Source organism: Ostrea edulis, chromosome 6 (genome assembly GCF_947568905.1).
Source record: "Ostrea edulis chromosome 6, xbOstEdul1.1, whole genome shotgun sequence".
In the NCBI taxonomy this organism is placed as follows: domain Eukaryota; kingdom Metazoa; phylum Mollusca; class Bivalvia; order Ostreida; family Ostreidae; genus Ostrea; species Ostrea edulis.
The window spans coordinates 60,630,610-60,644,270 of record NC_079169.1 but is presented as its reverse complement, the minus strand read 5'-3'; the positions used below and the strand labels follow the sequence as shown (position 1 = coordinate 60,644,270).

The window sequence follows — 13,661 nt, the reverse complement described above, 5'->3', positions numbered from 1 at the left end:
GGGACTTTCGAGATACGGATCCACTCTGACTTTTATCGTGCGTTGAACGTAATTTGTAGGGCATGCCACTTCCGGATTACAATAACAACTAAGTAATCAAGCATAGGATACTTCAATTTGCTATCAAATTCCTGTATTCAAATGCTATCTTTGCAAGTAAGGAATCACTACAACCATTTTTAACGGAAATGCATTTGATTAAATTAGGTGAGTTGACGAGGGAAATAAATATAGGGAATATCTTGAGGATCATGAGTATCAATGTCAACTTTGCCCTACAAATGGTTATTATCACGTGACCGTGGTGTATAAACGTCAAATATAATCGGTCGTTCCGGCACATCCCGAAAGTTCCGTATTCCCACATATTTTGTGAAAATATTATGCTAAATTGTAGTTCAATTGTTCAAATATTTTGTATTAAGGCTTGGATTAAAAAGTTTAATAAAATAGTCCTCTTTGGCTATGCGAGTTATTTCATTTTCAGTCAACATTTTAAAGAACGGGAACACTTTAAATTTACCACCCCCGCATTCCACAAAATGTTCACTACATGGAGTGTTCCGCACACTAGGATCTTTAATTTGTTGTTTATGCACCCTCACTCGCGCATTAAGTTTGTTCGTTTGTCCTATGTAGTTTTCTCCACAAGTTAGGCAATTGGCACAGTAAATAAGATTATCAGATTTACAGTTCATGATGGCATTGACTTTCAATATTTTCCCGGATCTTAACGTTATGGAATCACCCTCTTCTATGTATTCGCACGCGCAGCGTGGGTCACCCTATTTTTTTTTTTTAAGTATTTGACCTTATTCAGGGAGAAATTGGTTCTAGTTAGGATTTTTTAGGCATGGTACCTAACGTCGGCTGTTAATAATTTGAGAGGAATTCACCATGCACATTTTTCATACTGTTGGATTGTTCCAAAATTGGAAAAAATCGTTTAGCTGTATTTAAGATATTGTGATTCCTTGGATTGTGTGTGACGACGAAAGGCACATTGTTGTTCTTTTTGGTATCCTTTTGGCAGGTTTTCCGATGTTCTGAAATAGGAATTTTTTTCTGCTTGTTGGATTCCAGCATCAATAAGGTTTTCTGGGTAATGCTGTCGTATCAAATGTATCTAATCGTTTTTTACGTTATATATATATATATATATATATATATATTATTGTTAAGAGAGATCACTAAATATATAAATACCAAAATTCGATCGATCTATCTACCGGTATGTATCTATTGAGAGAGAGAGGGGGGGGGGGGAGAGAGAGAGATGAAACATGGAAACTTACCTTCAGAAGTTGGAAAATTCTCGTCATCGTCATCTATAATATTAGAGAACCAACGTAAGAATATGATTTTTTATAGGGACATCAGTAGTTAAAACAAATCTACATTTTATTACATTGACCAGAAAAGGTTATTTCTATAAAGGAAATTCCTTTGTAATAGAAAAATAATTGTTGTATACATTTCTTATAAATATTAATGGAGTATTATAATATCAACCTGAACCAATACTCTGCTGTATAGCACCCATTGTCTTTGTCGGCGTCAAAATCTAAGTGCTGGATTTTTCTTACATTTCCCTCTTGCCCATATGGAATACTGTAGATGACATTAATCGCTTCATATTCATAAATTTAATCCAAATAGAACCAGAGATAATGTCTAATTGGAAACCTATTGTGATTTCAACGAAGCCTTTTGGTTAATGTTCAATACTTTCTAACGGTCCTTGAGCTAATGGAAAAACGACGTTATATAATGCGCATCGTGGCCTCAAATCGTGTCATTAGACAGTTGTTTCGGAAGTTTGGGGCAGCCGTATTCATCACCATCCCTTTGTGACTTTTACATCATCAATAAATTTAAAAATTAACGAAGAGCTTTCCTGTGTTTAGTGGTTAGAGAGATACTTCTATATATAAAAAGGTGAGTGAACTTTACAAGCATTCAAAATATTTTTAGCTGAATTAAATTCTTATTTTAAAAAATTAAATTTCTAAGAAAATGAAAAATATACGATGGTATCGAAAAAATATCAAATGTCAGAAAAGGCGAAAACCAAATCACTGGTTGAATTTTTAAAAAAAAATCTAAATATAGGCTTTGGAATAATTCTTAAAATATGATACAACGTACCGGTGCATGCATATATATATATATATATATATATATATATATATATATTATATACATATATATATTATATAATATAGTTCTATTTAAAAGAAATTAACATTTAAAATACGTCCATTAAGGGAAAAAGATTGAACACGCGGTCCCGACATTATCTAGAAGTCCAAATTTAAAGTCGCTAACTCTGCCTAGCAAGTTCTGTGACAAATATTAACTTTTCTGTAATTTTAACACCAGATTTTCTACGTCCATCACTTACATATCATCAAGAATACTGTTACATATTTCACAATTAGTGTTATTCACCGAGACCCGTTTTATAATACTTTTAAAGGGAATCCTCTCTCGTTGAAACGCTGCTGAAACAAAGTTTAACCTCAGCGCGAATGATTGTCATCCATGTAGATTAAATGTTTGTAAATTGCAACAAACTGTCATTCTAAAAAAGGCGTCTGAAAGAAACGATTTCCAAAAAATTGATATTGTTAACGACATGTAGTATATTCCTGGTAACGAATAGAGTTTAATATTCTGAGAAAAATGATCGGGTCTACGCAATTTTGATAGGTCGATTGACGTACATGTGTACATAACAAAAGATGGCCTAAACAGCAATATTAACAAAATATACCACATTTACAGGAATACAATTGTTTCACTCATGTGGAGACGTCACCATTGTCGGTGAAAGGCTGCAAAATTTTAGACTTATGGTTGGCGCTTATGGCCTCTTAGCAGGGAGGGATCTTTATTGTGCCATACCTGCTCAGAGAAAAGGCTTCGGTTTGTTGTGGTCTGATACGAAGTACCGCCCCATTTAGTCGTTTCTTACGACAAGCAAGGGGGCTCTGAAGACCTATTCTAACCCTGCTTAACATGATATGAACTAAGTTTTTGCACTGTCTTGAGGATTGAGTACCACACCCGTTGAAGTGCATTCCATATGGGGATAAATTATATTCCATAAAAGTCCTTGACAAACTTTGTTAAAGATTTTTCTTTTATTCTACCCAAATGTTTTCAATTACGTTCACCAAATGAAGAGACCCTGATCATGGAAGTGTACATGTATGATCAGTAATTTGCTGTAGAACTTCTCGTGTGTTTTCTGAGCTATGACACGGTGCTAAATCTTGTAGAAATAAGAATTTAATTTCTTGGAAATACTAAACACATGTATTTACATCTTTCAAAATCTTCTGGTATTGATCTGAATTTAGGTCACCTTTGTATGATTTTAATTTGAAACTCCAACACCATTTATGTTATTCAATTATCTCCAGCTCACAGAAATAGAGTGTTTCACATGAATTGTAAATATTTGGAATGAAAAAAAAAATTCCTTCTACAAACGCAATTTGCTTATTGGTCATTGTACGTCTTAGAAATACTGTCATCAAAAAATAAAACCTTTTCCCGGTATTCTTGTAATTGGCGGCAAGAGCCCATTTCAGTCTTCTTTCTTTCTGAAGGTTTGTAAGCAGATGTTTCTGAGCTGGAACATAGTTTCTAATGCAAAAATTCTTAAAAGATAAATGATTCCTTTTTGTGAATACTTTAGTTAGCGAAAATTAGAATCTTTAAGATTGATTGATTGTTAGTTGCATGAATAAATCTGACCTTTTGGCATGGTATAAATCTGACTCTGACCTTTTGGCATGGTATAAATCTGACTCTGACCTTTTGGCATGGAATAAATCTGACCTTTTGGCATGGTGTAAACCTGACCTTTCGGCATGGTATAAATATGACACTTTGGCATGGTAAAAATTTGACCTTTTGGCATGGTATAAATCTGAATTTTTGGCATGGTGTAAATCTGACCTTTTGGCATGGTGTAAATCTGACTTTCGGCATGGTATGAATCTTACATTTTCGCATGGTATAAATCTGACCTTTTGGCATGGTGTAAATCTGACCTTTCGGCATGGTATAAATATGGCCCTTTGGCATGGTATAAATTTGACCTTTTCGCATGGTATAAATCTGACCTTTTGGAATTGGTAAAAATCTGAACTTTTGGCATGATATAAATCTGAACTTTTGGCATGGTATAAATCTGACCTTTATGCATGGTATAAATCTGACCTTTTGGCATGGTAGAAATCTGACTTTTTGACATGGTATCAATCTATTAATCTGAACTTTTGGCATGGCATAAATCTGACGTTTTGGCATGGTGTAAATCTGGACTTTTGGTATGGTATAAATCTGACCTTTTGGCATGGCATCGGTTGGAATATCCTTGTCTCCTACCCTCCTTTGTTCTATTTCACGTTAACGTTGGCAGAGACAGCCAGTGGAATTCTTTTCATTTACTTCTATTTTAATGTGTTCTGATGGTATAACGTTATTATGTTCCCCAAACAAAGTTTGTGCATAACTTCGTGCAAAATCAACAGATCAGGACGAAATTCAACCTTGATCTGTAACTTGATTTTGAAGTATGATCTATTTAGGAAAAAATGTTGAAAGTTTCATTTGCCCTTGTGGTTTAAGAGAGGATTCACGTAACCAATATAACCATACAAGAAGCAAATTATTCAGTAATCTCTTGCGTTTATCTTGTTTAACTATTATTGATTGCCATTTACGGCTGTGAGAAGCCGAAGCACAAAAGTTTGATATCTACCAATTTATTCTTTCTTCTGTACAAACATTCGAGATTCTGGTAAATTTAGTGGCATTGCTACCTAACGCCTTACTTGATTCAAATAATTTAGTTTTTCACAAGTATATAACATGATTAAGGACACTTAATATCAACAAACAAATGGATTAATATTTTTGGTTTAATGTGGTTGTAATGAGTACAAATATGAAATTCCTAAAAATAAGGGACTCGTATATTTTCTATGATGTTCAAAAATTGAAATACAGTACTCTTCCCTATACCACTCTACACAAATTTCCACCACTGTTTTGGACTTCATTGAGAAATCATTGGGATAAATTACACCTATACATTCCATACAGTATTAATTTTATTTATAAACTAGAGGCCCACAAGCCTTATCAGTCACCTGAGTACTAGTTAAAGTATCACTTGAGTTCCAAGAGCAATGAAATCTAGAGAAAATAAATTCCTGTTCTGAATATCTAAGCTAAATTCTAATATTCAGCAACAGTATGAAAGAAGATGAGTTCTTAAAACTTCAATACCCTCAAAAGTTCATACACCGATGAAAGGCTTTACATAATACAATATATGTATTAACATTAAACGATATGACGAATTTGGATCCATCCTAGAGGTAAAACCTTGGGGTTGTAAAATTCACCATATTTTGTACATCTTTTTCTGTTATTCCTAAATATGCATTTAAACATACGGTATCAGCCATCTTAAAGAAGTCCTTCAAATCATTATAATAAGTTTGGCACCACGCTGAAACCAAACCCTTACCTCAAAGGATAATGAAATTTATGATATTGGTAAAAGACTACCTCCTCCTTCTAAATATCCATTTCGTTTCAATGTAGTATCAATAGCATTAGAGGACATATCTACACTTATAAATTAACAATTTTTGCCAATAAACTCCGAAAAGCTTGTTCCAGAGTTACTGCTTGTACCTTTAGTATTATTCCATATGTGAGGTGAAGTCCGTAAGCTATAATAGAATCTTACTTGATTAGTTAATGTAGTAAATTTAATTAAAAACCTACTTTCGTTTCGATAAACAACCCTGAAATAGCAAAACTGAGAGTACAGTGGCGGACACGCTTTGGCGGATCTAGGCCAGTTCTAAAAAAAATTCTTTTTAATAACAACTCAATACAAAACAATATGGAGTAAATCCGTTGTTTATCGATGCTTGATTTTGATCTTATAGAAGAAATAAGTTTAGACAATTTGTGAATAAATAAAATATGCCTGTTCGTTTCTTCAATCTGTGATTTTAGTCTTGAATCAGCTTGTAGAAATTTCCAGAACGAAGCGCTAAGAACGAGGCATTACATCACTATAGATGCTTATGTCTACAAGTAATCGCACATTCTCGGGCCATTCGCAAGCCAAGAAGTGGTGATTGGTTGGTATAACTAGGCCCGTATTTGTTATTTTATGAAGAACTTCAACGGAGGACACACCTCAGGGGCGAATCCAGGAATTGCGGTTAGGCGGCGCAACTTTATGAGCCAGGGAGTCTGGGGGCCACTTTGATGCCCCTTGTGGGTCCAACGCGAATATATATATATATATATATATATATATATATATATATATATATAGAAACTAGTACATATCACTATAGGGCAATTTTTATGTCTCCCCTCTTTCAGGGGGAGACATTGTTTTTGTACTTTCTGTCCGTCTGTCTGTCATGAAATCTTGTGAACGCTTCTCCCCCTATATGGCCTATCGGATAGACTTGCCACTTTGTACAATGCTTCATCGTCATTTGTAGATGTGCATATTAAAGGGACAACAGGATTCAAATATTTTCCTAAAAGTTATAGTGGATTTAAGAGGGGTGGAGGAAGTAAAATATCTTCGTGAACACTTCTCCTATATCACATATTGGATAGATTTGGAACTTTGTACAATGCTTCATTGCCATTTGTAGATGTGCATATTGTCGGGACAGCAGGATCCAATTATTTTCCTTAAGGTTATAGTGGATCTAAGAGGGGTGGAGGATGTTAAAATGTGAACACTTCTCCTCCTATATGGCTTATCCGATAGACTTGAATTTTTTTTTTTACTATACTTCAATGGCATTTGCAGACGTGCATACTGCAGGGACATGAGGATTCAATTGTTGTCCTTAAAGTTATAGTGGTTCTTGCTGATGATTTCTCCTCCATATCATGCAGTACATTAAGGGGGGAAGTTTCATTTGGAGCACTTCCAATTTGGGGAGCTAGGGAGACATAAAAACGTTCTCTAGTTACTAATTGGTATTGTTGTAAGCCTACAGGCTACTAACAAACACGCTAATGGTGCAGGCGTTTCAGCAGTCTCGTTTAAAGTCAGAATTTCGCAAATTCTAGTTTCTTCATACGATATAATAAATGATCATTAGATTAACAGAGAAATTAATAGCAAACTTCGGGGAAAAACGTAGATGAAAAATATACAAGAGCCAAATACGAGAACAAATGTAGTCTCAACATTCCCCATTATTTTTCAGTCATGCAATATTAAATTCCAAATCTTGATTAAAACTCTCAGAAACGCGTATGTATTTTGTTTAACTTGTAAGAGCACTTATTAAAGCTTTCCATAAAAGAAGATTTAAAGGTTCTTTAATTGTTAATAAGACGAGAACTGACTGTAAAAATGTTGAATTTCATAAATCGATCTTTTATATGTTTATCATGAGAGTAATTATGCCGGTACAGATGTCTCCAGATGAGTCATTTTATTATTCCGCCTGGACCGATGACCTCCATTACCGAGTGACAAGGATAATGGATATGAAAGTAATAGAATTGTAGATTTTTTGTTTTTGTACTGCATAATTAATGTTCCTTGATATGTTATGCGAATAAGATTTGATGATAATCTAAATCTTGGGACTTATATATTGCAAGCATAACAAAAAAGAATTGACATCCCCTTTCTTACATTTCTCATATAAGAAACGGTAACATTCCAACCACATGCGGCAGATCTAATAGTATAATAAATTAATTAAAATAAACAAAGTAAATATGAAAAAGACGAAAATAGCAAACATTGATCAATCTTATAAAGAATACAAAATTGAGAGCAGGATAAACATGGACCCCCTGGAAACACCAGAGGTGTTACATGTATCAGGTGCCTAGAGGGAGTAATCATCCCCTGCTGACTAGTCACGCCCAACGCGAGTCTTCTTCATATCATGGTCAGGAAAACGGAGTAATCAGTACAGCCAAAATAAGTATGTAAAGAACGGCATAACATAAGACTAAACACTAATGCACAACGTAAAAGATTTAATGACTCATGGATTTCATCTCTGACAATGGCCTATATTTTTGCGGTTATTCCCTTTACACTGGAAGGGGGCGTGCTTGACATTCCGGTCCTTAGCTTCACGTAATTAAAATTTAACAAACAGTGCACTTTAAAGCTTACCTTATCATACTAAGTTTTAATGGGTTGTATTTTATCTATGATAAAGCAAAGTTTACTTTCTTCGATTTTAAAGAGAACACCAAAAAAATGTTCCATTTCATGAAATTGTAAGGTTGAGGAGGTGTGTTCGTGCGTGTTATAGCTGTATTTGATGTTCAGTATTTTCTCCAAGTTATAATACAATTAATACAGAGAATTTCAGAAGTAAAGTGTAAAAACAAATATACAACAGACACCTGGAAATAAAACCACGATGGATAACAATAATGTACATTGTAGCACATAACTTCGTTTTTCAAAGTATCGGGGGAGAGGTACAGCTTAGTGTTCACTACTGATTAAAATCCTTGATAAGCAAACAAGACAAAATATAGCCATAAAAAGTTTCTGTGTAATTTTTCAAAAAGCAGTTGGACAGAGACCCAGTTAAACTGTGAGAAAATGGTTATATCAACGCTAGGCCTACAGTATATGCATTCTGTTCTGGTCTTCAATACACACTCGCACCAACTGACCTTCACCTTGTAACAACATATAACTTGTGCTCCCAGTTTCTACCAACTAATAGATTTACAAAAATTTTAAAGATCAAAATTAACTTTCAATTATGAAATATTTTATTTCCAAACTTTAAATTGAATTATAATGCTTTCATATTTTAAAAATGAACTCTTAACATGAAATACAGTATAATGCAATACTCCCACTTTCTAATGATGTGCAGATCACAATTCCAAAATAATTCTAATAATAAATTTGCTTTATTACGATTTACATTTTGTAAGCCTAGTTGTCAACGATGTAACGTACCATAATTTGTCTAATCCTAAAATTAAATAATTATTGCACTGTTTATTGAAAAAAAAAGCCAAAAAAACCCCTCAAAAACCGCCAATTACAGGTGCTTAAAGGAATAACATTACCAAATAGTGTTTAGAAAGCGACCCATGTAAACTGTTTCATTACTCGCATGCAATAGTGCCGATTTCATATTCGCTTTCCTCGCTACATGTAGGTATTTACATCCGATTGCTATTTGTATGCACTGGTGGATAAAACATGCAAGATTCGGAGAATTTGTCAACATTGAAATAAATGTTGTCCATGGTGAATGATGATCAATAAATTTGGCCCCTGAAAGCTGAGTTTTTAAAAATATCTAGCACTTCTTTCACAAATCAGTAAATCGAAGAAGGTCGCATGTGGCGTCACTGTACCACGTGAATACCTAACTAATTAACGATATTTTTTTTAATCGGGGCTTAGATTTGAATCCGTATTGTGGCTAATCATCGCAACATTTCCAACAAACTTTTAAAATTATATGAAATCACTATAAGCACAAGAAAGACAAAGCACATATCATTTTGTATACTTTGGAAACATGCAAAGCATTCTTTACGAAAGTTCTGCTCTGACAGATACTTCGTTACAATGTACGTGTAAAGTATTCATCAATCTACGTATGATTCCAGTGTTTAATTGTTATAGTTTCCTTATTTAATCTAAAACTATTGATGCGTGTATGTTTTCTGACATTTGGTGTATATGCGGTCTAATGTACATGTACTGGTCACACGATGAAAGGAGGTCGTGAGTTCAACCCCAGGTACAATGTTGGAACGGAAGTTGGTATCCATATAATAGTGAATATCTCTGCTTTATATCAAATATTTCTTCACTTAGGGCAGTTGTATTTATTTGAAAGTTCAATGCTATCTGTTTTGCATAAAATATTTCAAATGCAGTTTGTATCTTGTATGATCCTCTTAAATCTATCTTAAATGAATAGTTTCAATGACTGCGTAACGTGTGACATGGTGGCGAGCTTTTTATCTCCCCGAAAGCAACCTTTGATGGTCGGGCAATCTACCGCGCTGGTCAGACACGCTGCTAGTAGATCTGGTTGCGCAGGTTGCGAGTTCAACCCCAGATATGGGCAGGAGAAAGTAACAATGTAGAGTTGATTTCTCTCTGTGTTCTCTCTTTGTGTGAGAGAAAGAGATATATTTTGTTACATCGGGATAAGAAAGGATGTCTTGTATAAAGCCGTTTTACAAATGAATGTGTTAATTCATTTTTTTTTTTTTTTTTTTTTGGCAGTCAAATACATGTATGTGTTTTCTTCATAAGGAAAATTGATTTTATCACCCTCGCGAACCATTCACAATAGCAGACATGTGGTCAGATAAAAATTAAAAGCTTCGGAATATTTTTTGTGTCGATTGATAGGAGAAGACCGCAATAGACCATTAAAGCACGTAGCTCCATTAGAGCGACCGTACAACGTTTTATGGTAAAGGAATCGAACAAAAATACGGTCACATTGTGCGTGAGTGTTTGACCTATGTCCTATCTTTCTTTAACCTTAATCTCTTTCATTTGACATTTACCGCGAAAAAGTTTCGCTGTACAAGAGTTTAGGTAGACATATGTACTATGGAAAAAATAATACCCAAAACATATCCATGTCTTTACAATATTTCGTATCCCTCTCTCTCTCTGATGTTTCAAATAAATATATCAAAATATATAATATTCTAGAATCGGGAAATCGCAATTAAATAGTATTACAGTTTTTAAACATGCGTGTTTGAATTGTTGCACACATGAATTGACACAATTGACTACACGATATCTATAATTCAAATGGATTTGAAAATATTTTTGAATAATGCGTGCATTACTTATGTTATATTTATTGATAGTATATACAGTAAATAAAACTTGATTATTAGGAAGTTATGCACTTGGTGCTCCAATTTAAATGTTCCTTATGCATTATAAATTATCTCTCTCCGAAAATTAGATGACGATTTTACGAATGCATTTGTAATCCGTCATGTTGAATAGTTGACCAAAGACAAAATGAACGGTCGTTCATAATTAAAAATTTGAAACTCAGTATTGCGAATGAAAGGTGAAAATAACGAACAGAGATCCATCTCACAACTCCTATAAGCAATACAAAATAGATGTTTTGGCAAACACGGACCCCTGGATACTTCAGAGGTGGGATCAGGTGCCTATGAGGAGTAAGTATGTAAAACTTATACGGTACCAATTTTGATGCACCAGATGTGCATTTCGACAAATAATGTCTCTTCAGTGATGCTCAACCGACATCTTTGAAATCCGAAATAACTATGAAGTTTTAGAGCTAAATATAGCCAAAAACAGCGTGCCAAAAAAGTGGAGCCAAATTCGTCCAAGGATAAGAGCCATGCATGAGGGAGATAATCCTTAATTTTGAAATGAATTTCTAAATTTTGTAACAGCAATTAAATATACATCCGTATTTTCAAGGGGTCATAATGTAAAACTTATACGGTACCAATTTTGATGCACCAGATGCGCATTTCGACAAATAATGTCTCTTCAGTGATGCTCAACCGACATCTTTGAAATCCGAAATAACTATGAAGCTAAATATAGCCAAAAACAGCGTGCCAGTGAGCCCTCTATCGTGATCAGGTAAACGGAGTTATCCGTAGTCAAAACCAGTGTGTTTATAGTGCGACACTTTAAGGGCAAAATTATGAATACACGCCGTTTCTTCTCACCAAACGCAATAACCGTAAACATAATGCACTATATGAATGAAAAACAGAGAAAAAACCTGCTATATTGTAAACAGTGGTCTGATCTCTTGGGCATTGTCAAGTGGTGTACAACCTAATTTCGGTAAAATGTTTTATCTATATGAATGAAAAACAGAAAAAAACCTGCTATATTGTAAACAGTGGTCTGATCTCTTGGGCATTGTCAAGTGGTGTACAACCTAATTTCCAAAGTTGTAAGGCGCACACTTCCTATGTAGAACAGTCCCAGACCATTCGATCTTTGACATATTGGACAGTTTTCGACGTCCTTAGTTTTAAGATATGTGTCATTACATAATACGTTCAACCAAAATAAAAACTTTTTTCTGTTTATGTGTTTGTTGTTTTCCGCCACACTCAACAATTTTTTAGCTATCTGATGGCGCCCAGTATTTTATTGGTGGAAGAGAGAACCCAGATACAATGTACCTGGGAAGAGACCACCGACCTTCCGAAAGTAAACTGGGAAACTTTATCACTTACCGGCGCGAGCGGGGTTCGAACCGCGCCGACCAGAGGTGAGAGGCCATGTGATATTGAGCGCGATGCTGTAACCACTCGGCCACGGAGCCCTTTCTATGTGTTTGTACATATCAATAACTATTAATGAATTATTACAAAAAGTCGTAAAAGTAACTTCTATAATCATGGGAAAAAATTAAGAAAATAAAAAATATCAGATGAATATCGTATTTATAAATTTATCGATGTGTCGGATCGTTGGTCTCGGAAAGGAGGGTGTCCTTCTTTGAATGAAATGTCTTTAAGTAATATAGACCTAATCATAAACCTTCTTAAAATGATAAATATGGGTCAGGTCAAAACTATTATTAGTATATAATTAACACTGAACACCTACACAATTTTATGCTGATCATGTTGTAAACCAATCGCAACTTATTGGCTTGCCGAAAATGTGCGAATGCTTGTAGACCTAGATCTAAGTGTATGTGATGTTGTCTCGTTCTGGAAACTTCCATAAGGCGGATGCCAGACTAAAATCACGGATTGAAGAAACGAACAGGCATATTTTATTTACTCAACAATTAGCTAAAAGTATTTCTTCTATAAGATCAAAATCAAGCATCGATAAACAACGGATTTACTTTATATCGTATTTTCTTAGTTTTCATTACAAAAAAAGAAAACTGGCTTAGATCCGTCACTGTACTCTCATTTTTGCTATTTCAGGGTAGTTTATGGAAAATGAAAGTAGGGTTTTAATTACTTTTACAATATTTACTGATCAAGTAAGATTATATTATACTTACGGACTTCACTTCACATATGAAACAATATTCTCTGGAGCAAGTGTTTCTTAATTTTTTGGCAAAATTCGTTAATTTACAAGTATAGTTTGTAAAATAAAATACAAAATGATTTGAATTGCAAGGAAATTGCAATAGAAAAAGCTATGATATTCTTTTTTTAATATCATGTGTACATGAATCATTCGAAATTATTTTCTGTCAAACATGAATTATGTAATACATATACATGTAGTTGTAATGTGGTTTTAGATCTTAATGGACTGGGTTGCACAACGTGCAAACGGCTTATAAAATGGTGGGTAGGCAGGAGTGCCTGTCATAAGGTACCTACTTGGTGTAATCAACTCCTCTCACACCAACATGTATAACTTGACGTTCGTCAAACTTTGTACATTTGTTATGAACATAATGACGATGTGCATGAAAGGCGAAGGTAACGAACAGTGATCAATCTCATAATTCCTATAAGCAATACAAAACAAAGAGTTGGGCAAACACGGACCCCTCGATATACCAGAGATGCGATCAGGTGCCTAGGTGTATTCATCTTCGCTAGCCAAGACTTTACGATCCGCT

At 34.4% G+C, this 13,661-nt stretch overlaps 1 long non-coding RNA gene across 1 annotated transcript in view; it reads left to right on the top strand.

The window, feature by feature from the left end:
- The first annotated feature begins 1,809 nt into the window (after positions 1-1,809).
- LOC125647487 (uncharacterized) overlaps positions 1,810-13,661 on the top strand; it is a 100,960-nt gene continuing 89,108 nt past the window's right edge. The window contains exon 1 of the long non-coding RNA XR_007359977.2: positions 1,810-1,938. This is a non-coding gene — a long non-coding RNA (uncharacterized LOC125647487). The remainder of the gene's footprint in view (positions 1,939-13,661) is intronic.